Source organism: Apostichopus japonicus, chromosome 12 (genome assembly GCF_037975245.1).
Source record: "Apostichopus japonicus isolate 1M-3 chromosome 12, ASM3797524v1, whole genome shotgun sequence".
Classification (NCBI taxonomy): domain Eukaryota; kingdom Metazoa; phylum Echinodermata; class Holothuroidea; order Aspidochirotida; family Stichopodidae; genus Apostichopus; species Apostichopus japonicus.
The window spans coordinates 10,573,883-10,598,341 of NC_092572.1; the positions used below are offsets into that span (position 1 = coordinate 10,573,883).

At 37.4% G+C, this 24,459-nt stretch overlaps 1 protein-coding gene across 2 annotated transcripts in view; it reads right to left on the reverse strand.

Moving 5' to 3' along the window:
* The window catches only part of LOC139977014 (cell adhesion molecule-related/down-regulated by oncogenes-like), a 125,067-nt gene that overhangs the window by 65,039 nt on the left and 35,569 nt on the right, over window positions 1-24,459 (reverse strand). The window contains exon 4 of one of the 2 annotated variants that reach the window (XM_071985957.1): window positions 5,522-5,579. The exons of the other annotated variant lie outside the window; for it this stretch is intronic. The gene's annotated coding sequence lies outside the window, so the exon portion shown is untranslated. The remainder of the gene's footprint in view (window positions 1-5,521; window positions 5,580-24,459) is intronic. 2 annotated transcript variants of the gene reach the window in all.

The following is a 24,459-nucleotide window of genomic DNA, read 5'->3' on the forward strand; positions in this document are numbered from 1 at the left end:
TACTACTATCTTGCCCTACAATAAACCCATAAAAAACACTCTTCCTCTCTCTCCCTGGCTGGTAAAGCAACTGTCCCCCATACTCAAGACCCCTTTATGGCTCCCTCGAGATACACTTGGGTTTATTAAAGGGGGGGCGAAAGCATTCTTTCCAAAAAAAGAAAACCAAAAAAATCCACATCGATGACCTTATCTGACCCCTTGAAACCCACACAGCTCAACAGCTGCAGTTTTGGTAAATGACATATAACAGTTCATTTGCATAAATCTGTATCTTTGCTGCCAGTGGTTAATACTAACAGTTATGAAACAGGGAAATAAGCTTATAAGTTATGTGTGTCATGTGGTAAAGGGGTGTAGCCTATCAACTTATTTTGGTTTTAAGAGAAACCCCAAAAAAAGTAGGTAAACAAAAAAAAACCTAGACAGTGTTCTTTATCAAAGAGAAGAAATGTCAATTCTCAAATGGCTGATGTCAAAATAGATTTGCTGGGACACAAAACACCAGGGTTAATTGCTGGCACCAGTTAACGACCAAGATGCAGACCTAAAGCCTCTAGAAGACCCACGTTCGAAACAGCTAGTTTATAATTTTACATTTGGAAAGTGTTATCAACATTATATTGTTTTTGAAGAAAATCCCCATCAAATAATAAGAAATTCTATTCACACTACATTGACTCTTCACGTTTTCATCTGAAACTACAAAATGTATGATCAAAGTCTAAAATTTTGGGCAACTTACCAAATTTGTGTTTATTTCTTCATGTTGTTTAATTATACATGCACACCAAAAGTGAAAGCTAATGGCTGGTGACTATATTTCCCTAAGCATAATGGAAATCGTTAGTTTATACATATATACTCGATAATTAACCTTCATTAGTGAAAGCATCTACAACAAGGATGGGGGGGGGGGTCTCAATTAAGTACTAAAGAGGATCAGAGATCTTTGGATGGAAAATATTTGGATGAGATCTTTGGGTGGAGCAAAGGGGCCAGCCAGACAAAATTAACAATCACACTATACAGTGCGTACCTAAATTGAGCAATCTGCAAGGATAAAGGTTGGTAGGTGATGAAACATTTATAAGGCTCGATCCAGTGCCAAATTTGCGTCACATTGTGGGCCGGATTTGACCCGTGGGCCACCTATTAAGATCCCTCGATTTATGATCCTAGTTTAACCAAAGTCTGTCATCTTTCTTTGAGTTAGGATGGCCACGTGACATCAGATCAAAATGGAGGACAGATACCCCAGAGGTGTGGAGAGGCCAGGGCCCGGGCCCAATTACTTCACTGGACCCCATTCTGGAGATGAGATGACATGGGTTGCTAATCATGAACCATGTTTCAAGACTTGTGGAAATCCTGAACCGGGACTGTCCGGGCCTTTTGCCAGGGATGTCTGACTACCCCCTACTGTGAGTTACATTGAAGTACTATGTCACAAAATTTTGGAAATCAGGCTAAAATCGGCCATGTAATTAATCACAAATACTTAGCTGCTTTAATCATTTCAAAACAGATCAACACATAACCTGACCTGGTAAAGAAGCAAGTAAATATAGGGCTTGTACCAGGATTGATGGTCTCCACGGGTACTGACTGGATGCTTTAGAGATATGGACTCCAACCAACTGTACCCGATCTATCCCCAAGGATTATGGTTTCCAGACAGCATGGCAATATATCCATGGCAATTAATGTCAAACAAATGTCTCAACGGAAATCATTTATCAATATTACTCATAAGGTTTACGGTGGAATGAGAAGAAACTGAAACAAAGACAATATTATCAAAACTTGAAAATGAAATGTTATATCAATGGCTAAAAATGAAATATGTATTCTTGCATCTTGGCTGGGTACACCAGGTGCATGTATACTGTGTGACCAATGTGAACATCAACTGGAGTTTATGAAACCCAACAAGACATTGAAACCAGAATTAAGAAATGTTGTTGAGGCTTAAAGGAGAGGTTCTCATAGATGGTCTCTGCATGTGCATTCCCCCATCCCACCATCCCCTCCCCCACCCCCCCTGTCCATATTTACTACAAATTTACTAAGTCAAATATAGAGGGCCAGCTTGTTTATATATACTGTAGCTTACAACATATAAATGAAATAACTACAAAAGCAAAATGGGTTAGATACTGGAGGGTCATTGACACTTCCAACCAAATATCTTTCTAACATTCCTTCTTCTCCCCAACCCCCCCCCCCCCCCTCTCTTGACAATATTAATCTCCTTGAATGTATCATGCATCACCCTGCTATCTTGGTCCAGGTCAAAGGTCACTCAGATGCATATAGATGACATGGTGTGCAATCCATTCTCCTTCTCTGGTGTTTTGGTATTTATTTACCAGAGACGAAACTGAACTTCATTTAGAAACCTTAGAACTTTTCTCCTGTACAAGAGAGCTTGTTACAGTAGACTTAACAAGTATTTTTCCCACAATACCCTTTGCTATATATGCAAAACATGAAGTACCACTTCAAGAGAAATACCACTTATCCAAATGTATAGAAAAGGGAATTATGTTACTCACTTTTGGTGTACAACATGTTCTCATTAATTACAAAATCAAGATATATCTGGTGCATAGAAAATTCCCTACATGGTCGCTGAACACGAGTTCCCCACCCCGCCTCCCCCTCCCCTCCCCTCCCCATCCTGTATTTAGAAAGTTAGTAACCTAACTTCCACAATTTAAAGTCTTTATAATCATGTAGATGCCATTCCAATGGGCTGGGGGGGGGGGGTTTGAGTGAGAAAGTGGGGCAAGAAAATTGGGCAAAGAAATTTCATGGGCTATAAAAATCTTCAGTCTGTCTGTCTTGTAGTCATCACCACTTTATTTATTTATTTATTTTTTGCCTTCATATGATGCTTTAACGAAGGAAACCCTCAAAAAAACACAAAAAAGTTACAAGATGATGAAAAGAGGGTGGTGTTGATGTAGGGCTGGAACCTATATATTTGTCATTTCCTTCAGAGAAAAATATTTTCTCATTATTCCCAATTTCTATTTTTTTCTTCGTCTTTCTTTTTTCTGATACAAGTATCTTGACAGATTAGTTTCAAAGGTCTGCAGGGGCTACATATTCTAGGAGCTCGGAATAATCATCAGAAAAAAAGGGGTTTCTGGTTGGGTTAAGGGTGACCTAGTTACCATGGCAACAAGACTTGTCAAAAGAGGGAAACTGCAGTCCTTTTTTTTTTAGAGTTATTCTGTGCCTGTCCTGTTGTGACAAAGAATTTTTATGAAGATGGAAGGCTTTGAAGGTCAGAGGTTAAGATGCTATCAAGCAACACTATACTGGCATTTGCTCCAGAGGAATTTTCTTGTGGTGGGAAGAGAATTGTTGTAAAACAAACAAATACAAAAGGGGAGGAAGAAAGGTGAAGATTAAGTTAAAGCAGGCTGTTTGGTTTGATAGTATTTGCTACAATAATCCCTGTGAAATCAACTCAACTGTGAAAGCATAGACCTTACAGTACTGTCCTGGTTGAAAGCATCATCTCTTAGTAGACCAGCAAAATCACGGACGACATCATGATGAAATTGGCCATGAAATTATAACAGAATGAAGAATAGAAAACAACTTGTACAGTGTTTTAAATATTTACCTTAAAACATGTGTCACAGCTACTCTTTGATATTCTTGTTTCTGATAAACTTAATAGAGTACAAATTCCCAAAGTGCTGTACAGAAAGTAACTTCTATATATATTATTTTAATACTTTGTACAAGTCTCCTTACTGTACAACCATCAAAAGGGTTGCCAAGTTGGACATTTAAAACCACACCCAAGAAGAACTTAAACCAAGAATGGACACCCATTTCCATAGCCTGACCTCTTCCATTGCCCCTCTTTTTCTCCCTAATAATATTCCCCTCTCCTCACCCCCCCCCCACTCCCCCGCTCACAAACGGTAATCATTATCACAAATCTTTGAATTTTCAAAACAGTCTTAGTTTGTTGCCAGCCTTAATTCGTCCCATCTTTTAATGTAATTAGTATCAAATTGAAGCCACATCAAAGATAAGACCTACAAGGGTGCATAGACTTTATGATAGCTCCCCTACTGGGATGAACCATTTACCCGCCGTTTATGCCCAAATGGCAATCTCATCTAGTGATGATGTGACCGACCAATCGGCACCCCTGATGGAAATTGGGTGAGACATGTGTCCAAAAGATGGCACAATCCCCTCATTTCTCTTGATCAATACCAATCTATAGGCAGCTCCTGTGGTCTACGGTCTTAAGGAGAAACTGGTCGGAGGCGGCGCTGGAGAGTCAAACCACCCCCATCGTTTTGTTTACCTTCTAAAAGAGTGCTAACCCGCCATGATATGGCCGACACTGACGTAGTAAACTAGGCGGACCACACAGGTTGCGTCGCTCGGGATGCGGCAAGGTGTTTTGCTCAAAAAAAGCCTCCTCTGTGACCGACCCAAGGGTTTGGGTGTGTAACTACTTGCGGAGTTATATATACATATTATAGAGACCTGAGCTGGGAATGAAATCAACGCGGGGACGTATATATTGAGCACATCGCCGATCAGCTAACGCATCAGGTTCAAACCACAATTGAATCTATCTGGCTCCGAAGCGATATTCCTTGAAAAATAAAGCCTTCACCGATGCAAATACGACGGACCCCCCTGGGTCAGCTAAGGTTAATAGCAAAATGCTACAGTATCAAACCCTGACCTCTGGCCTCCGTCCTGGCAGCACAAAACCACTGAGAAGGGAAACACGATAAGCGGTTGCCAGGGAAACAAAATGAGACCATGCTGAGACAGGAATGCCCGCACTGTGAACGTTTCGGGATGGTGCACTTATTTCTGTGAACAAAAAATGATTACTAGATGGGGGCCAACCCTAGCGTCATAGGAATGTGTTTATTTCTAATATTACAGTGTGTGAATATCCATGTACCGGTTCCGTGACGGAGACCCAGGCAGCGTCAAGCGTCCTAAATCGAATCTCCGAGATTGTTAAGTATCGCCGGCTCAGCGGGAGAGCAATATTCTATCACCTCGTCCTTAATCAGATAAGCACCGACTGTTTGTTTTGTGCAAAGTTTTAACTTCCAGCCAACAGAAGGAGAAATAGAGAGAGCAAGAAGACAAAACAAAAAAAAGTAACGTTTATGGACCATAACGGAGACTCAAAATCCCTCAAAAAGTGTGTTTGTTGTTACAAGAAATATCGTACTGCTGTCTCCCCAAGTAGCAGAGTTTGTGTGCATCTCGGTTTCTAGAATATAGGTACTAGCAAAGGTTGCTGCGTTACATCTGAATGTGGCGGCAAATCAAATCGACTGGGAAGAAGATGGCTTACCCTGTAAGAAATCGGCCGGCCCCTTCTTAACAAAGGACATGTTTCTATGGTGCTCACAATTAATTAAGAAACAACTTTCTCGTAACAAATCTCATTGACAAATGGGAGAGCTCATACCGCCATTTTTAGATGTGAATATATATACACTGTACTCACCGAAAGTTGCAAATGAGTTCTGCAGACTTAATTCTCTGCCTTTTACTTCAGCGGAATACTAAAAGGTGAAAAGAAAAGAACAAATTCAAGATTGACTCAGTAAACACTTTCCAGAGATTCAATCTCTGTGGTTTATCTCTAAAGTTGTAAAAAAAAATTACACAATTGATAAGATTTTTTTTATCAAAGTGATTTAAACCTAACCTACTGTATAATTAGCAATATCTTCACACACCAAGTAAGTGTCAAGAAACTCACCATCCCTTACTGTGTTAGTAAAGACCTTTTGTAACCTAGCCTTTTGTAAATCTAACCTTTTGTACATATTTAAAAAAAAAAATAGTAACTATTATTTCCAAAACAAATTCCAAGATAAACTGTAATACAAGATTATAACCTTACATAATAATAACAGTGATCCAATCTCAATTTAGGTATAATAAGATCATAAATCCACCATTTATTAAAGCTCTCTTCAGCATTGTTCAGGGACTATATCTTATTTTCTTCAGTTTCCTTCCTCCTTCCCCCTCCCCTTCCCCACCCCCCTCTTTCTTTCAGCCAAATTTTTACTTACACTTGAACAAAGTTGACAGAAAAATGTTTTGCTCATTTTCTTTGACTTAAAACAGTCATGGACGCAAAAATAAATCAACGTTAATACAGGAAACACACTTGACTCTTTTCCCCAAATGATTAGTTTAAATCATAGATCATTAGAATGGCTGGCTGCCCTGTTACCCCCCACCACCAAGAATAACTCCATCATTGCCCAGCAACCAGACACAGAATACTATCTCGAACTGATTTATTAACTTGTAACCAAGAAAACAACATCAAAACAAAACCTTATAAACCACCACTGTCTATGAAATTCTCAAGATTATAAACATTTTGATGTTTTCACCATGATCCATCCAAGTGCTCAGTTAGTACTATGCCTAATAATGAGTTTTACAAATATTTGAAAATTGTACAATTTGCAAAATGAGTTAAAGGGGAGACATGAAAGGTCTATAGCTTAAAGATCTGCTTGAATAATTGGCTCCAATTATAGCTAGGAAAGTTTTGTGATTACGTGATCGACCTGCCACGGTCGTAAATCGACCTCAATTTAGCCTGCATAGCTTCTTAACACCATTAGGCTCTTTGCGTAAACACTGTGTGGAAATATGTTCATGTCTACAGTGTAGTTAATCATAAAGCGTTCACACAAAAGACCCTCATACAAGAAAAAATATGTGGCAGGCGTTGCAGACTACTTGGCAAAAAGAGGTCACTTTACAACCAAGGCAGGTCGATTATGTAATCTCAAGAAACTTTTCCATGATAGCGTGCGTTGGTTGGGGTCTATACAGCAGACCTTTAAGTTCAAAGAACATGGCTCATGTATGGCTAAACCACAATCCTTAATTCCTGAATTTCCTGTGCTTGGTGTGACATTATTTCAAAAGGTCTCCATAAAGCTGCACTAATTTTGAACAGTATCAGCATCTGTTTCCCTTTTCAGCTGATGTTGAACAAGTTGTAGGCTGCTGTTGATGATGTTGTAGGTTGATATTGAGTATGTTGTAACCTGATGTTGAACATATTGTATGATGATGTTGAACATGTTGTATGATGATGTTGATCATGCTGTAACCTGATGTTCATTATTTGTAACCTGATGTTGATTATGTTGTAGACTGCTTTTGATCGTGTTGTAACCTGAGATGTTGATCATTTTGTAACCTGATGTTGTTTCTTACATCGTTTGATGTTAGACATTTAACCCAATTGATGTTGAACAAGTTTACAGTATGTCTAGGATCTACCATTGAATTTTATCGTCTGTTAATGTCAAACGTTGACTCTACTTGTTTAGTATTATGAATAAGGTCAAATTATCCTGTGAAATAAATAATAATGATCAAAAACTGTATAGTAATTTGTAGCTTGATCTTAAGACACCTTTTCCTTTCATTATGACCCCCAACCCTTCCCCTTTCTCCTTCTCCCACCCCCTGCCCAACACTCTACTTATACATATAAACCACCTTGCTCTTTCTTGGACAGCTATGCCTGACAAATAGAGGGCAGTCTACACATTCAACTCTACCACTGAGAATATGTAACTACTGAAAGTTCATCCACCCACGAGCATAAAAGAGTGAAAAAACTTTTGCCACTGAGTGATTCCACATGTAACAGAGTGCGCTGAACAGCAGGTCTTTTGCGTGGGAATAATAATTGCTAATGTCATCCAATTTGACGACTCTTTTAAGGTTTCATCATCGACCCACTAATTAACCCACATAGACAACGTGATCATCGATAACCCTATGGGGACAATTTAGCAATGCCTCCAAATATGGTAGAAATGACCAAAATGATTACCGATATTTATGGTAAACATTTTGATGTCCTTCTACTGCCTACATACTCCAACCATTCTCACCATTGCTGAATATATATACTCGAACAGATCCCCCACCAACCAACTTGGGCAACTACGAAGTTAAGATTATCTGAATTTTTCTCAAAATTGTTTAAAACATACCCGCCCATATAGTTCTGGCTAATGAGTGGCTATGACTGATGATGCTATTATGGATAGTGTCCAAACTGAATCACAATCAAACAAAACAAACAACATGATAGTTGTCTTTCAAAAATAATACATAATTTCTAAACAAAATAAATATGTATCACAGACAACATGTAGTAGGTATTAAGTACTAGTACCCCAGAAATTGACTGATTTGGATATTTATCAGTGATGATACTTACTGTACCTATCTCCATTCAACATAGATACACTCCCATTTACCAAACCTTAACAATTTAGTAATTAATGCTAAGAACTGAAAGCACTGTGATGCCCCTCCCCCCTCCCCCACCCCCACACCTTCTGTGACACAGACACACTTTTGCGGGATAGATATACAGGATTGGACACGTTGAGCAGAAACGGGTTCAGGTAGGAGTGAGGTAGTAAATCAAACTTTTCCTTTGAATGAGATGGGAAAGAAAGCAAATTTATGATAAAAAGAGTCCAATCGTTACGTACAGCTCATCAAATACTTGTAAGGTTTCTAGTGTGTTTAAAATAAAATCGTCAACAGTCAAAACACACTGAGTATAAAAGAACTTAAACATTTGCAGATCTGGTTAAGTGATTAGGGGAGAACGTGCTTATTGTAGGCCTTCCTTAAAACCAAATGGCCTTCCTTAAACCTAATGGCGTCACTTACTACGGGGATTAACGATGTGGTGCAGCCAGACTGCCATTTAACATACTTCATATTTTGCGGGTATTACATTCTCTGCTACGGTGGAACATCAAAGCTTTGCACACTCCACAGTGGTCATAAAACATGAGGAGGGTCTTCAATTTTCTTGGCCTCTAGTAAAGATATCATTCGGTTCCTGTTTGGGTACTTCATGTTCTATTATGTCAAACATAAATCACATATTTAATGTGATTAACAGCAGCACAGAGAAACTGGACTTTTTAAACAATGAGTCACAATGTGGTGAATTATGCATAAAATTTAAATAACCCATTGTACACTAGCTTCCTGATTGGCTACTGGATGCAAATGCCCATAGCAACCATCTCACTTTTCAAAAGAACATACAAATACACACTAACTGGTCTTTAAAGCAATATGATTGAGTTACATGGCTATGATTTACAAGTTACATTGTGGTGAGCTACTGTATGCAATTGAATTACTCATCACAGACTACAGCCATCCTGATTGGCTGCTGGATGCAAATACCCATAGCAACCATACAAAAAAAAATTATGGAAGCATAATATATTACAGCCTTACTGGACATTAAAGTTACATTGTGGTGAACTATGCATATAAATTATGGATCACAGACTATGGCCATTCTGATTGGCTGCTGGATGCAAATGCCCATGTAGCAGCCATATCAATTTTTTTAAGGAAGCATCAGTAGTACTGTAGGCTAATTGGACATTAAAGTTATATTCTGGTAAACTATGCATATCAATTATTCATTACAGACTAACGGTCCTGATTGGTTGCTGGATGCAAATACCTCAAGCAACCATATCATTTTAATTTAGGTAGTACAGGCTAAATGAACTTTAAAATTACATTGTGGTAAACTATGCATATAAACTATTCATCACAGACTATAGCCATCCTGATTGGCTGCTGGATGCAAATTGCCCATGGCAAACATTTCATTATATTCAAGAATCCTATTCAGATTATAGACAGAAATTATAAACACAAATTTTCATAAAACTTTACAGAGGTGATATTAAACTGAAATTATGGAGCTCTTTTTTGTAACACTCTTTTTTTTTACATAGAGTAGTCTCGTATGATGAAATGTAAGAATTCTGAATTATTTTCTTGTTAACATTTATTTCATGAAGAAGAAAAAATGGAATATAGTAACATGGCCCACATCTTAAGTTTGAGTATTATTTATATATTTGGTACTAAACTGATCATTTAAACTCAAACCAATCGCTTTAAAAACCGGATGCGGAATTTAAATTCTCTCTCCATCTTTTTTCTCTCTTATTTTATTCTTTATTCCTTCTTTTCTTGTTCCTGTTTTTTCCCCTATCTGTAAAAGCTCCTTCAATTCCACTGTCCAACTTCCATCATCAATGAGATCAAGTTTCCATAATCAGGAGGAGACTGCTCCAGCAACAGGATCTGAAACCATTCAGATTCTGACTGCAAATCACCATAAATTTGTTATATTCATCAAAATTCCATCAAAAAACTAAGATTAACAGTGACTGTGATTAATGGTCCTGTTGACAATAATATTGAGTGTCAATTTGTTATGCCCTAAAAATAAATTCCTAACCATTTTTTTTTTTACCAACGAACATTCCTGACCTGGAAAACAAAAATGTGATGTTGGAAACAGTCAAACAAAATACACAAACATATCCAAACTCACTAGGTGTAAGGTAATTGATCGAAATACTTCAAAACATTGTGAAAGTTAGAGAAGTTAATACAGTACAAAACAGGTAAATTAAGCTGTAAGGTACATCATAACTATTCAAACTTACCTAAAAGTTACATTTAATATACATCCTCCAATTCCCAACCAAGCCACATGTTTTTCACTTTAGGAACACTGCATTGCAAAGCCAATGACATGCAGTATATAGTACTCACTGAAATTTCAAAATAATCCTGTTCTATCCTATCACCAACATTCCCCCCTCTCCCCCAGTCCTATCCATACACCAACCCCCTACCATACACACAACAATTGAGGTTAGTCAACAAACACTAAATAATAATGTAAGGTAAATTACTGATTAGCATTTTTAAACCAACTGTCAAAATGTTGAACCACTACCTGTTAAAATTGTTGGCAGTAAAGTTGTTTTTTTGGGGGGTATATTTGAGAGATATTTAATTTACAAACTAGAATAACAACTTAATCTTGTTTTACTATCAAATCAACCAGTACAATCAACTACCAGTACTAGTGTTCTGCACAGAAAAAACGGAGCGAACGCCGCTCCCGAAGAACAGCCCTAAAAACCTCTGTAATAATAAGAAAAAGGATACTTATCGGGCTGCAAAGGGTTCAGATACTTTCAAGAACAGTGGATGGGAAATTATTTCCGATCCTAGGAACCAAAAGTGGACGAAATTCGGTGGAAAAAATCCGCTCGAAAATTTACGATGTAGACGCTTTGGTTGGTAGAATGAGAAGGATGGGCGGTGACCCGTGAAGCCAGGTCACAGAGGGTGCACAGTGTTAAAGGTTACCAGGGCATTCTAGGCGCGGTTGAATGAGGGTGCTAAGGTTGTGACGAGACAGGTAAGCGAGGAGCGAAGTAAATTCAATTGTATTATTATGCTTTTTTTAAATATTTTTGTTGCATATTTTCACATCACTTTAAATTTTCCCACAAAAACCATCATTCTAAGAAAGAGAAACAGGATTTAGTTATTATTACCTGCAATTAATATCCACCTAAGTGACCACAACTGCCATTACCCCTGGCTACATACATAATGACACATACCAAAGAGGTGACTTATTGAAACCAAACACTCACCTAATATTGTTTAAGCACATACTGTGTCCATAAGTTTTCAGGAAAAATTGTGTGAATAAATGCACATTTGCAATCATTGTCTCTTCATAGTCTGGGGTTATGTTCAGGTGTCTGCATTATAATGAATGGTCACTTGAGTTTGTGTTGTAAATGTTAATGCATGATCGGATACTATATGTACCACTTCAAATTATGCAAACAAATTTGCATATTAATTTTTTTTTTTATAATACATTCAAGTAGATAATAAAATCCAAGCTAAAAAAACATGCTTGTAATAGGTATTCTGAATGGTAGGTTCAGAGGGGGAGGTAGTGACCTCAGAGAGGGTCATTTGGGGAACAGTGCTAGCATTATACCAGTTTGTAGTGATGGTGGATTGAGGTGTTTATGTAAAGGAGACACCTGAGATGGGAATGAAGGAAACACACAAAAATGAATGTGAAGTAGTATTAAAATGCAATCAGAGCTGAGGTTACTATGGGACTAGAGGGCGACAGTCTACACCAAAGTATAGTCATGGATTGTGAACAACAGGAGAGGTGGGGGGTTCTCATATTCTGTGGGAGAGTTGTGAAGGAATAGAGGGCAGTAGTCACATATTCAGCGAACGTGATCCACAAGAGAACTTCATAATTGGGAGAAATGTGGAGGAATAGACATAGACAGTAGTCTGAATCAAATTATTCAGGGCATGTGATACAAAAGAGAGTTGCTTCTACAGTACCTTATTTTGTGGGAGATTTGTGAAGGAATATAGAGGGCAGTATAGTCTATTACAAATTTTTCAGAGAATGTCAATCACAATAGAATTCCTTCTACTGATATGGGTGCACAGTGAGAACAACATAACAGTGTGCTGATAAATTGTGCAGTATGCATTTCCATGTTTTCGAATTGTTAATTGCCCATCAACTTTAAATCATCAAGCGGCAAATAAGTAAGTAAAATTTGCATCCAACATGGCATTGATTGGCTTTATTTACAAATATTGTTATCATGCTGAAATTACTTAGGACATAGATGCACATCTCTGCATTTTGCATGCACCGTATCAGACATTAACAAAATGAATGCCCTTTGCTTTCACAGCATATGAACTTGTGAATGGACTGTAAACGATTTATTGTGAAAAAAAAAGTTTTCAAAATTCTCAGTTTATATAAGCACGTTAGAAATCCACCACATGTGTAGGGGTTTTTAAATGATAAGGAATATTAATGCAATCCACATCCTCCACATTACGTATGAGAATTAAAGAGATTATTTTGAACATTTTGAGCAGTTTTGCAAGTTGAATATATACATCTGACATTTTCTATCCTGTGTAACACATACTACACTGTATCTAACTTAATACACAAATATAGTTCTACACTTTAATATTCCACACAAAGAGAATCCCTCAATATTATAAAACATAACTATATATTTCAAAAAACAAAATGGCACCCAACAGAGCCACCTGAGTCAACACACCAGTGACTTAACCAAACTGTAATGAAAGCACATGTTGCATACATTGGAAACAAAGGCATTCATTTAGCTATCTGCATGCATGTGTGTGATTCATGCTGCAGATATGAGGACCCTAAGTTGCAGCAACCACTGATGAAATCTCATTCGATGTAAAGTCTTCAGCACAAACTCTTATGTTTGTTTTCAAGCAGTATTTTGAGGTGATTTTGATTGAAAGTTGCCAAGTGATGTTGTTCCATATATATATTAAAGTATAAAGTATGTACCATTGTCAGTGGCGTAGGAAGGTACTTTTGAGTGGGGGCTGAAGACTTATGGCCGGCCTGGGGGAGGGGTCTAAGGGGAGGGGGTGGCCCCCTCCCCTTTGGAATTTTTTGCATTTCCAGGTACTGTAGCCTCAGATGCAATTTGGTGCAATATAGCACACTTCAACACCGACTCCATTTTGTAAACTTAATTTTGTATTTTCACCTGGCCTTAGATGCAATTTGGTGCTCCAAATGAGATTTTTTTTCTCATTTGGAAATGAAAAAGGGGTTTTCTGACTTGCGAAGCGGGGGGCGGAATGATACTTCCGTCCCTCCACATTTTTCACTGGGGGGGCTGGTGCCCCCCAGCCCCCCCCCGGTTCCTACGCCCTTGACCATTGTAATATATTATCAGTCATAAAGCTTGACTAATCCTTAGTTTAATTTCAAATCATTGTAAATATATGGAATAGAGTTCATAATTAAATCTCAAAGTTGTTGTTTTGAGTTGTTGCTGGTTTGGGTTAAATGGAAGGGGAAGAGAAACAATTTTGAACCAGAACAATATTGCATTAATTGGTTTTAGAGATTTGATCCCCGTGGAGGGGAGGGGACGGCAAGGGTGAGTGGGGAGGGGGAGGGGAGAGAGGAGGAGTGGGGAGAGAGCAGTTGGGAGAGGCAAATGAATGTTAACACACCTTTCGAATATTGATCATGACATTCAAGAAGGGTAAAATATTCATCGCCATGCAACTATCGGCAGATATTTTGCATGGAGGTAATAAAAGAGGTCATTATAAGTTGTCCCATTATATGCTGCTAATATTCAAATGGTATGACCCATGTTCAAAACTGAGCAAGTACTTTTACAGTCCTCTCTAAGTCAGTTTTTGGCTCACTGAGCCATTTACAATAATCGGTTAATTTAAGAACATCTCTCAATGTCTTCTGGTAATAAGTTTGACAGTTCTAGTTCTAACTTCTGGGGAGAATGTAATTTTGAAAGACTTTCAGCCAAGTTACAATACCATGATGCTTACTTGTGGGAGATAAAACAAAAACATTTGAACCATATTTGAGGCAATTTTATTTTTACCAGAACAGTTGGTTTTAACCATAAATTTGTTACATTCATCAAAATTCCATCAAAACACTAAGATTCATTGTTTATTACCACCATTCTCAAACTCCTCCCCCTTCTCCTCCCCTCCCCTAACCCATCCCAATGTCTGGGATATGGTCATGGGTACTCTCGGAATGATTTGAAAGTGAGAGAGAATTACCTCTCCTAATATAACTCCATCTGAAACTCTTTAGCAAGCTTATAACAATGCTAACAATTTGGGAACATGCCAATTTAACCTTTAACCTTAGCTACTAATTATGACCTTTCTCAACAATAGTGGAGACATTTTGCTCTGTTTGTTTTTAATCTTGGTATATTCATTAAAATTCCTATAACTTTAAAAAAGTTCATTCGTCCAAGGTCAGATTAGAGTTAACTTGCTTTCAACTTTCCAATTGCACTCACAAAATTTAACTTTTTAACCACTTTCTCTCCCACAATATATAGTACATTAATCTTCTCCTATTCAGAATTGATCAATGCCCTAATCTTCTACAGAGTTGATTACATCTATAAGCCCTGTATTTGATTTGTCTCGCTGTGTCTGTTTATGACCTTTCTGCATTACAATGAAGCAAGCAAAGTTTTTGATTCCCTACTGTGCTTTGTTATGTGATATGGTTTAGCCTACACTATTGACCATGATGTGTCAGGTATGATTACCATGGCAGCAACCAAGGACAAGATGAGACCAGCTCAAGATATCTAATTAATGCTATTTCTGTATCTAATTTCAAAGAATCTGTGTAGTTGTTACCTTGGTCCTCCTATCTGACCATAGGATTTTGAATGTCTCAGGGCGATGGCAGCATGCGTGCTGTTAACTGAAAGTCTGGAACCAAGAGGTTACTGTACATACACTGTATGGTGTAACCTATACATAGCATTCTGAACACACTATATTAATAATGGGCTCTTAGTTTGGAACCTCAAACAAACTTCAGATACCAACAAACATTTTGACATCATCCTCATCATCATCATCAACAACATTGTGCCCAAGTTCCATTCCAAATAAGAAATACTTAAGTAATTTTTTAGAGTTTTTTACCTATACAACATTATTGTACAATATGTAGGAATACAGGTGGACAGGTGATATTTGTGAAAGTCACTGAAGTGAATATAAACTCAAACTGGCATAATTAAAAGAAGTACATGAACTGGTTCAGTGCTAAGTGTCTCAAAGCAGGGCCAGGGAGTTATTCACAACTCTCCCTGGTTTAACAACTTTCTGATTGGGCTAATACAGTAAGACCGAGTGATGACCCTCCCTGATTTTCTCAACACATGCACATAGTTATTAGGCATTGATTCTGGCAATGTTTTTATATGAGTACAATTACTTTTACAATTTCAGATTACAAGCCACATTAGCTAATTGTTTACATGTTGCACATAATCAAAGCAATCCACCATACAAATACAAACTTTGTAAATGTAAGTTAAGTTTTTACATTTTGACCTTTGACCCCAACCAAAAACAATCAGGCCCTTCTACTCATCACAGATATCAGCTGGACCTTCTATATATTACTAATGGACAAGTCACATAAATTACCAATTAAATATGATTTCACAATAACCATCTTGCCTTCTCAAGGGTTTTTATTCATAATTAAAATATCAACCTCTATATTGACCTTGACCTGTACACCACCTGACTGGACAAGGATATCTTTGTGGTCTCTCAATTTCTTCCATCAACAGGGTACAATCATTTACTGCCATAAATTGGTAATTACTCCCAGTTTTTAGTACAAATCACAAAGGACATAACCAAGCTGTACATTTACGGTAGATCATTACCAAACTGATTCCAAGAAAAGTTACATAACTGTCACATTTTCCAGATTTAAAGGTAGTCAGTAAAGGCCCCAAATTATGGCATGCTATAAAAGGTTTTGAAAGTACTTTCCTGGAGGAGATCTTTACTCTCCAAATTGATCTCCGACATTTCTAAGGAACACCCAAGATGACTGAATGTCCCAGTGAGGAAAATTTCCTCGAAGGTTGTAAAAAAACAGTTTAAGAATTTGGACCAACTGTGACCATATTTGAATTACCAGCACATTTGGGACCAACACAGCATACTGTACCTTTAATATGGTATTTCTCACAACCGGCAGGATTATACAGTTTTGCCATGAACAGAGAGACCTGGTACCTGAAGAGTCATACCCTAAATACTCACATCTGAGGGGATTAGCAGCCCTTTAACTTACTGCAGGTATAACAGATAGCTTTAGTAGTGCCATGTCAATTAATTAAATCCAATGCATAAAATTGTGCCGACCATACAATATTTGAATAATTTCAATGTTTGAATTATCTCAGTTGTTTTACTTTCTCTGCTGCAAGTCTTTGGAATCAGTTACCTACATTTAAGAGTTTACTGAAGACTCATTTTTTTCTGTTGTGCATTTCAGTGTTGATGCTTTCCACTTTTGTGAAGCGCCATGAGCATTTACTCGTTTCCTGGAGTGCTGTTATATAAATCTACATTATAATGATTATTATTACCAAAACCTCAAAACATGCATTAAAATGCAGCTTTATTAGCTTTTGGTATATAACTCCGCTGATATGTAAAGTCCAAAAGCTTGTTCTAATCTATCTACTTTTAAGAGTTTACTGAATGCTCATGTTTTTCTGTTGTACATTTCAGTGTTGATGCTTTCCACTTTGTGAAGCACCATGGGCAGTTACTCACGTTTCCTGGAGTGCCGCTATATAAATCGACATTAGTATTATGATTACTATTATTATTATTAGTTGAAATCATATGATTATGTCTAATGTCACTTCTGCCTGATGCAACTGTGATATAGGTTATGCTTCCAGTTTACCTAATGGTCTTGTACATATTTCTTTCAATGGTGGAATATCATACTATTACAACCCAAAGTATGACCGATTCAACACAACAAATACACCATCCATTACAAGTACATACATTAGTCATGCATTAAAATAACACAAAATTCATTACATTACCTCTTTAGTATACATCCAACAGCGCAAACTGCAACATGACGGGCAACAATTTTTCCAAAACTTTAAATCACGAAACAGGTTTTTCCATAAAACTGCTCGTTTTTGGAAGAAAAATGTCACATAAGTTATTACCAAGGAAATAGAGATGTTTCAATCCATCCAGATTGACTAAAAATGAAGACAGGCATCGCTTTTTCTTTTTACACCATGCTGGTCCGTGCTGATGCAACCACAACACAAAGTGGCAGCACCAACATTATAATATACAGTGGTCAACAAGTAATAGCACAGTATCCACATGTATGTGGTTAAAAATAATAAGTCCCATATCACTCTAGCAATTATGTTAGGCAGATATTTGATCCAAGAGAAATCCAGGAATTAATCAAAGACATGTTTTGTGCGATATATATAGATATAACCTGACAGCTACAGAATGGAAAACTTGGTGAATTGAGACTATTTACAACCAGCACAGCACTGTATGTATGTGTGACTTGGTTAAGTCAATGAATATATCCTAACTATTAACACTAGGCCTATACACATACTGTACTGTACACAGAGTCTACATAGCAACAGGCATGCAGCAATTCTCCTCCCCTTAGGCCTAATATACTCAGATATTCAAGGATCTCACCAAGGTTACCCCTCATCCCATTGAAGGTGAAATCATTTGGCATGTCATTAAAAACCTCTCCACTTGTACAAACACCACTCAAAGTGGGGTTTTTGCAAATTTAAGTGGTTTTTACACAAACATGACCAAGGTAAATAAAAACACTAGGGAGAGAATTGTCCACATATATCAACATGAATAACAATTGCTATAATATATTGAACAATTAGACTGTACCAGTATGTTTACTAAGAAAACAAATTAAGACATGTTATGGAACTTAATTTGTTTTATTAAAGATTTTCTATTATAATGTAAAATATTATTCTTTAGTAATTGTAATTCCCACTCTGATGGACGGATGGATGGATGGAAACCACTACTGGTAACAGCTAATTCAGGAGTTGAAATTCCTTGAGAAAACCTTCCCAAGTTGCAGATTTCAACAAAATTCGTTTTAGTTAATGGTAATACGATACACCTTACTGTAGAACTGTACAAGTGTGTTTGAGTGTCTTTACTCCAACTATTTAGTAGCTTCTTGTATTCTAGCATCATAGTCTGACCTGTACTCGTAATCGGAACATTTCTTGAAAACCTGGCCAGTAACACCAGTGCAAGACTAGTATGCATTGTATAAAGCATAATATCCTAACTTCAAAGTTACCGGTATTAATGGCCGCAGACTTCAGCATGCTCGAGAACTCTCCTAAAGGCTTCGATTCCTTCAAATTATTCCCTGTCAGCCAACTGACGATTATTAAAATAACACTTGTAATGAAAATTACTCAATATCAGCATTTGCTTTTTAATGACTGGTAGTAAAATGTTTTTTTGACATTTGACCATGGGTGACCATTCCTTGACTTTCTAGCATATTTTGAGGAGTGTACTGTATTGATGACCTTTATAATAAGCATTGTACTCTACTTGTACTCGTATAATGTACTCGTACATAATTTGATGCATGCTACGTTCTCTGATGTCTTTTGTTTCTGTGCAGTTGATGCAGAGGTCGTGGATACAGTACAAGCATTTGACCCGAGGTCATCTTTGATTTTGAATGCATTTAAGACCACAAATTTTCAGTCTAGATATACTTAACGAACCTGTCGCTCATACTGCTCTGGTGCCAACCAAAAAAAACAGGTCCGTATTTATTCTTGGAGAAGATTGAAATTTTCACACCCACCTTGAAGATGACACAAGTCTTGCCCAAGTATCTCTCCTCGGAATGAAAAAGAGTATTCTGCAAAAAGACCCTTTGATTCCTGAAAATCGGCAAACATGTGCAACCAACGTGTACATCCAAAACAGAACAGAGGACGAAAGAACCCTATCAGCTGACACCGACCGATCCCGACGAAATAATAGACACTGCTCGCAAAGACAATTATTCTCACGGAGAACTTGAAACGATCTCGATCATCCCTTAAAGATGATGAATCCAGAGACCTCAATACGTCTCCTTTTAAATACCACAAAACATCCAAAGTACGGTACCTTCACTCTTCCTGCGACTCCTAAACATAAAGTCAACGGTCTTTAGAAAACATTTGTGACACCAAAGATGCCCGATTTATGTAACGACTCAAATTATAGATCTATTATTATGATCTATTTCTATTTGCATTTTAGACTCCAGGGTGGTAATCATGCAATAAAAAAGGAAAATAATAATAGATAGGATCGGATGTGAGATTATTTATAATGCAGCCTTCACCTCCATTCTCGACGAGAAAAAAAAAGCCCCAGATTAGAATCAGGTACAGGTGTATTTTTTTTAATTATTTCCGAGAGTGAATCCATGGCTGTGTCTCACAGGTTGGGAGTGAATTAAAAATGTGTCAAATCGACCACCTCGAAGCTTCACGGTACCTGGAGCAATATCGAGCTTAAAAAAAAATGACAATCGCAACATCCTTGTTCTAAAATATCCAATAAGTTGGACTTGGAACTCTTTCCGTGGCTCTAAATTTGAAAATTGAAAATTTATTCGATACTCGCTTGCCAAGAATTCAGCCACTTCTGGGCAACACAGTTATTCTTATTGAAACTGGAAGAACCATATTGAGCAACAGTCAACAATATCCGAGCTAAAAATAAGAGTTAAGAGTAGGAAATTGTCACCTCAGCTCAATACTATAACGGTAAACGATAAATATAGAAACTCTTCCGACAAGTTTCCGAAATCCTGTCCCGGAACTATTTGCCGAACAATGTGGGGGGTGGGTGGGCACTTCCTATAATTCCGACTTAAGTGCCGAATTTGTTTGTGGTGAAGATAAATACAATTGTAGGATTCAGTAAGGGATCAAGGATTTTGGGTATTTTACCCTGGTATTCCAATAAAATATATTCTATACCCTGGGAATTTCAGATTACAAATTTTCGTTACATACAAACTCCAATACGAAGGAAGATTGTTCTCTACATAAAGAAATTGAACTTTCACTTTTACCATGAGCACAAATATATCTAAATTTCTGACAAAAAAAATCCTCACTAAAATTATTACTCAGTGGTAGGGAACAGGGATAGGGGACTAGGGGACAGGGGTAAAGGGCAGGGTAGTGGACAGGGTTAGGGGACAGAGGTAGGGGACAGTAGTAGGGGACAGTGGTAGGGGACAGTGATAGGTAACAGTGGTAGGGAATATGGGCAGTGGTACAGGACAAGGAAGGAAAGGAAAAGTAGGAATAAATTTCAAATCAAATGATAAAATATTACATTACTGTACAATCGGGAGCCAGTTAAAATTGTCCTTGCTTGATTGAACAAATTAGACTAAATCATATTTAAGGTAGGAAGCAGCCTAAAGCAGGCAAAATTATAGATTGAGGACAGATATCCAATGATGAATGAATGTTTGATTATTACACAGAATGACCACCAGACAATCCACACAATCCTCAACAATCCACACTCCTCCACCTTCCCTTGCAAATGGAGATTTCTTCTTTGTGAAGGGCATATAAAGTAAATTTCCCCCCCCCCCCACCACTATCGGAATGCATTTTTCTTTTCTTTGGTTACCATTAATTCTATGCCTTAATGTGCAAATAAATTAATGTCACATCCCAATGTAAAATCTGACAGAAGGCAACAACGGTGAAACCTTCACGAACAGAGGTTTGGTTCCAAATTTACAAAATCCTCATAATATTAATCTTGATGGATCTGTTGGGTTATGCCTGGAGGGTAAATAGGCTTACTGTACCAAGGACTTGCCCTCCTGGATCACCCCTGGATTAAACCAACTGAGACTGATCTTCGAACGGTGTCTATATCATCCTTGCCCATGGGGGAAGCATAGGACCTTCTATCACTTCAGGAGAGATGGAAGGGGAAGAGAGGGGGGGTACAAACTAATTTCAAACTTAGTCATCAAAAACTAAAGAATTTTCAAATTGTGAGGAGAATAACCAAGAGGTTTAAAGGAATTGTCTGGTGGAAGATTTTGATACATTGTTCTTGTAGTTATTATTTTTCTCTTTCTAACCATGTAAAAATTGTCCCCATTCGACATTTTCTTCTTGTAGAAACCTGGTTTTCAAATTCACCAGTTTCTCACCAAAAGTACCGTTTGTTCGAACGCTTCAATATGGTGTTTGACGTAGTGCTTGCAGATAGGCAAAACAGGCGACTTGAAGTTAGCACTCCCAATTCCGCAGCAAATTAACTCACGTGTAAGCACATTGAATTGCCTCATATATATAACGTACATACTCGCGAACGTATATACTACGATGCTCAGTTGGTGTACTTGTATAGCGTTACACATAGTACACTCACATTCAAACCACAGTTCATTAACTGTTCTTCGAACTCGCTGAAATAAAATTCACGGATCAAATTAACAGTAAAAGGAAACTTATAAAGTATTCGTTAAACCGAAAGATGAAACTTGGCGGGATCGATGTCATCGCAGAATTGTCCGATTGTAAACGTTAGGGTAGCCTATACACGCGAACATTCTTCGCGCTGGAGCTGGATACCGCGATGTATAAACAACGAAGAGCCTGCTGTTAAAACTTATCTTGTGTTACACAAAGACCACGAAACCACCGATCTACTAAATATATTGCGGCTTAAGGAGTTTTGTAAATCATATCTAATTTATAAGAAATTTCACCGGAAATTATTGAAGAAATTGATCGAATCGTTGTCAGAGCAGAATATAGCGCTGAAAAGCTTAGGCTTCGCAGAACTGTCCGATTGTCAACGTTTGAGTACAGCCTACATGCGAACATTTTTCGCGTTGGAGCTGGATAGCGCGATGTATAGCCTGAACAACTCAGAGTCTGCTGTTAAAATTTACCTTGTGTTACACAAAGACCACGGAACCACCGCTCAAGTACATGGTGGCTTAAGGAGTTTTTGAAAACATATCTAATTTTTAAGAAATTTCACCGGAAATTAAGGAAGAAATTTATCTGTATACACACGCTGTTTTTGTTGTGATTACCGTATAGGTACTGTGCGGAGGGTGGGTTATGACGCAATCTGCTATGGCAGAGCTGACGTCACGTATTGTACTGTTCAAATTATATTTGAAATGACTATCCATAACGATTAAAAAATCGTTTCTCTGTCAAACGCAACATTAGCGTTCTCATACTTTGACAACATGTTTGGAAAATTATTTACTATTTTTTAAGGTAACTTCTTTGGGCCACCAGACAATCCTTTTAAAGGAATCATGAGACTTCCCTGGGAGTCTGAAGAATTTAAACTATTTATTGTACAAAGAGCGAGCATAATGTCAGAATGAACTAACTGTTATTAATATATATGCCAATTGATGTAGAAATGTGATTGTTGAAGCTAATTAGATAGATCATGACCACTGTTGATTAATCTGTCAATAATTAAATGATTATAATGGAAGTGTTCATGTTGAATTAGCACGATCAATCTAATTAACTATAATTTATGTTAATTTTAAGTTAAAACAAATTGACTGTTCATGCTGTCAGAACTGAGAGAGTGAAGAGTCAAGATAAAAAGTTCAACTGGTTAAAGGTCTAGTACTGACACCTATGACCAATATTGTCCTAATCACTCTCATCTATTCTAGGCTTTAGAAATCATGAAAATAGCTGCAACTCCCATCAAATATTGACCAGTTTACAAGTCTTTCTTAATTCTAGTTTTATTTATGAATAACAATTAGCAATTATGCACATTGTTGGTGTAGAAGCGAGTGACTGCCTAATTTTCTGTTATGATATTCCTTTGCTTTTACAACCTTTGTTTGAAGGACACTGAAAACAGGTATGAGGCCTGAGGTGACTTTGTGAAATATTTGATTGCCTTAGAAACTGTGAAAATAGGAATATCACATTATTCAAATGATATGTGTACTTGTAATTAGGGGTTAACTTATTAAAGCCTAATATAAGAAATTTTGGATAAGCGCACTCCATGTCATTGTTTGCACATATTTAATGGTTTTCCACAGATTTATCAAAACTTCAAATGTGTATAACTTGGAAACAAAAGGTGCTTGTCGAAAACTTTAAACAAATTATGAATGAGATTATCACACACAACAAATATACTCAATATGTGGCAAATTGGCTAGGTGTCCATAGTACAATTAAATAATCACTAATTAAATAATCAATAGATGTGTATTGTAGGCCTAACGAAGACCTATGAAGGGATTCATTGTTTCAGCTTCAAGTGAAATTATCTATCACCTGACTCTTACAACAATGGCTTTTCAAATTCTTTTAAAAAAAAACCTGCATTACAAAAACAAAGAAGAGATTTAAGGAACAAGAATGGTAATGACACAAACACACACACAAATAAATGAGGGCAGTATTTGTAAATAACCACTGCCAACTTCTGTTGGCTGTTAATATTGTATATGGATATTCATTGCACTGTTATGTGTAGCTTCGGCTTAAAAGAGTTATTATAACACAAGTTCCATGTTACATAATGCCACACTGATTTAAGTGAATTTTCCATCACCATCCCCTCCTCCACCCCACCACTCCCCCCCCCCTCAACCCTACACACTAAGTATGCTTAAAACTCAAATAACTTCAACACAGTTTTAAGTCTGGAAACCATTCTCCCTATCAATGAGACTTTAATCCCATTAAACATAACCAGAAAACCAACAGGCTTAAAACCTGCTTTCTTACCACATTTTTTTCGAGAACAATTAATTTGCCACTGCCATCGAGTTACGACCATTGTTGTTGATCAGCAAGATTCTTGAGCTAATGTGGCCCACCTTCCCTCCCCCCCCCCCCTCCTTTCTAACATTATTTAAGTTGGAAGTTCATAAAGTGTTTATGTTGGATTTAGTTACCATGTTAACAGTACAAGGTTTTCAGACTTTGACCTCAAATAAACTTTCACCTCAACAGAAAATAACACGGTTCT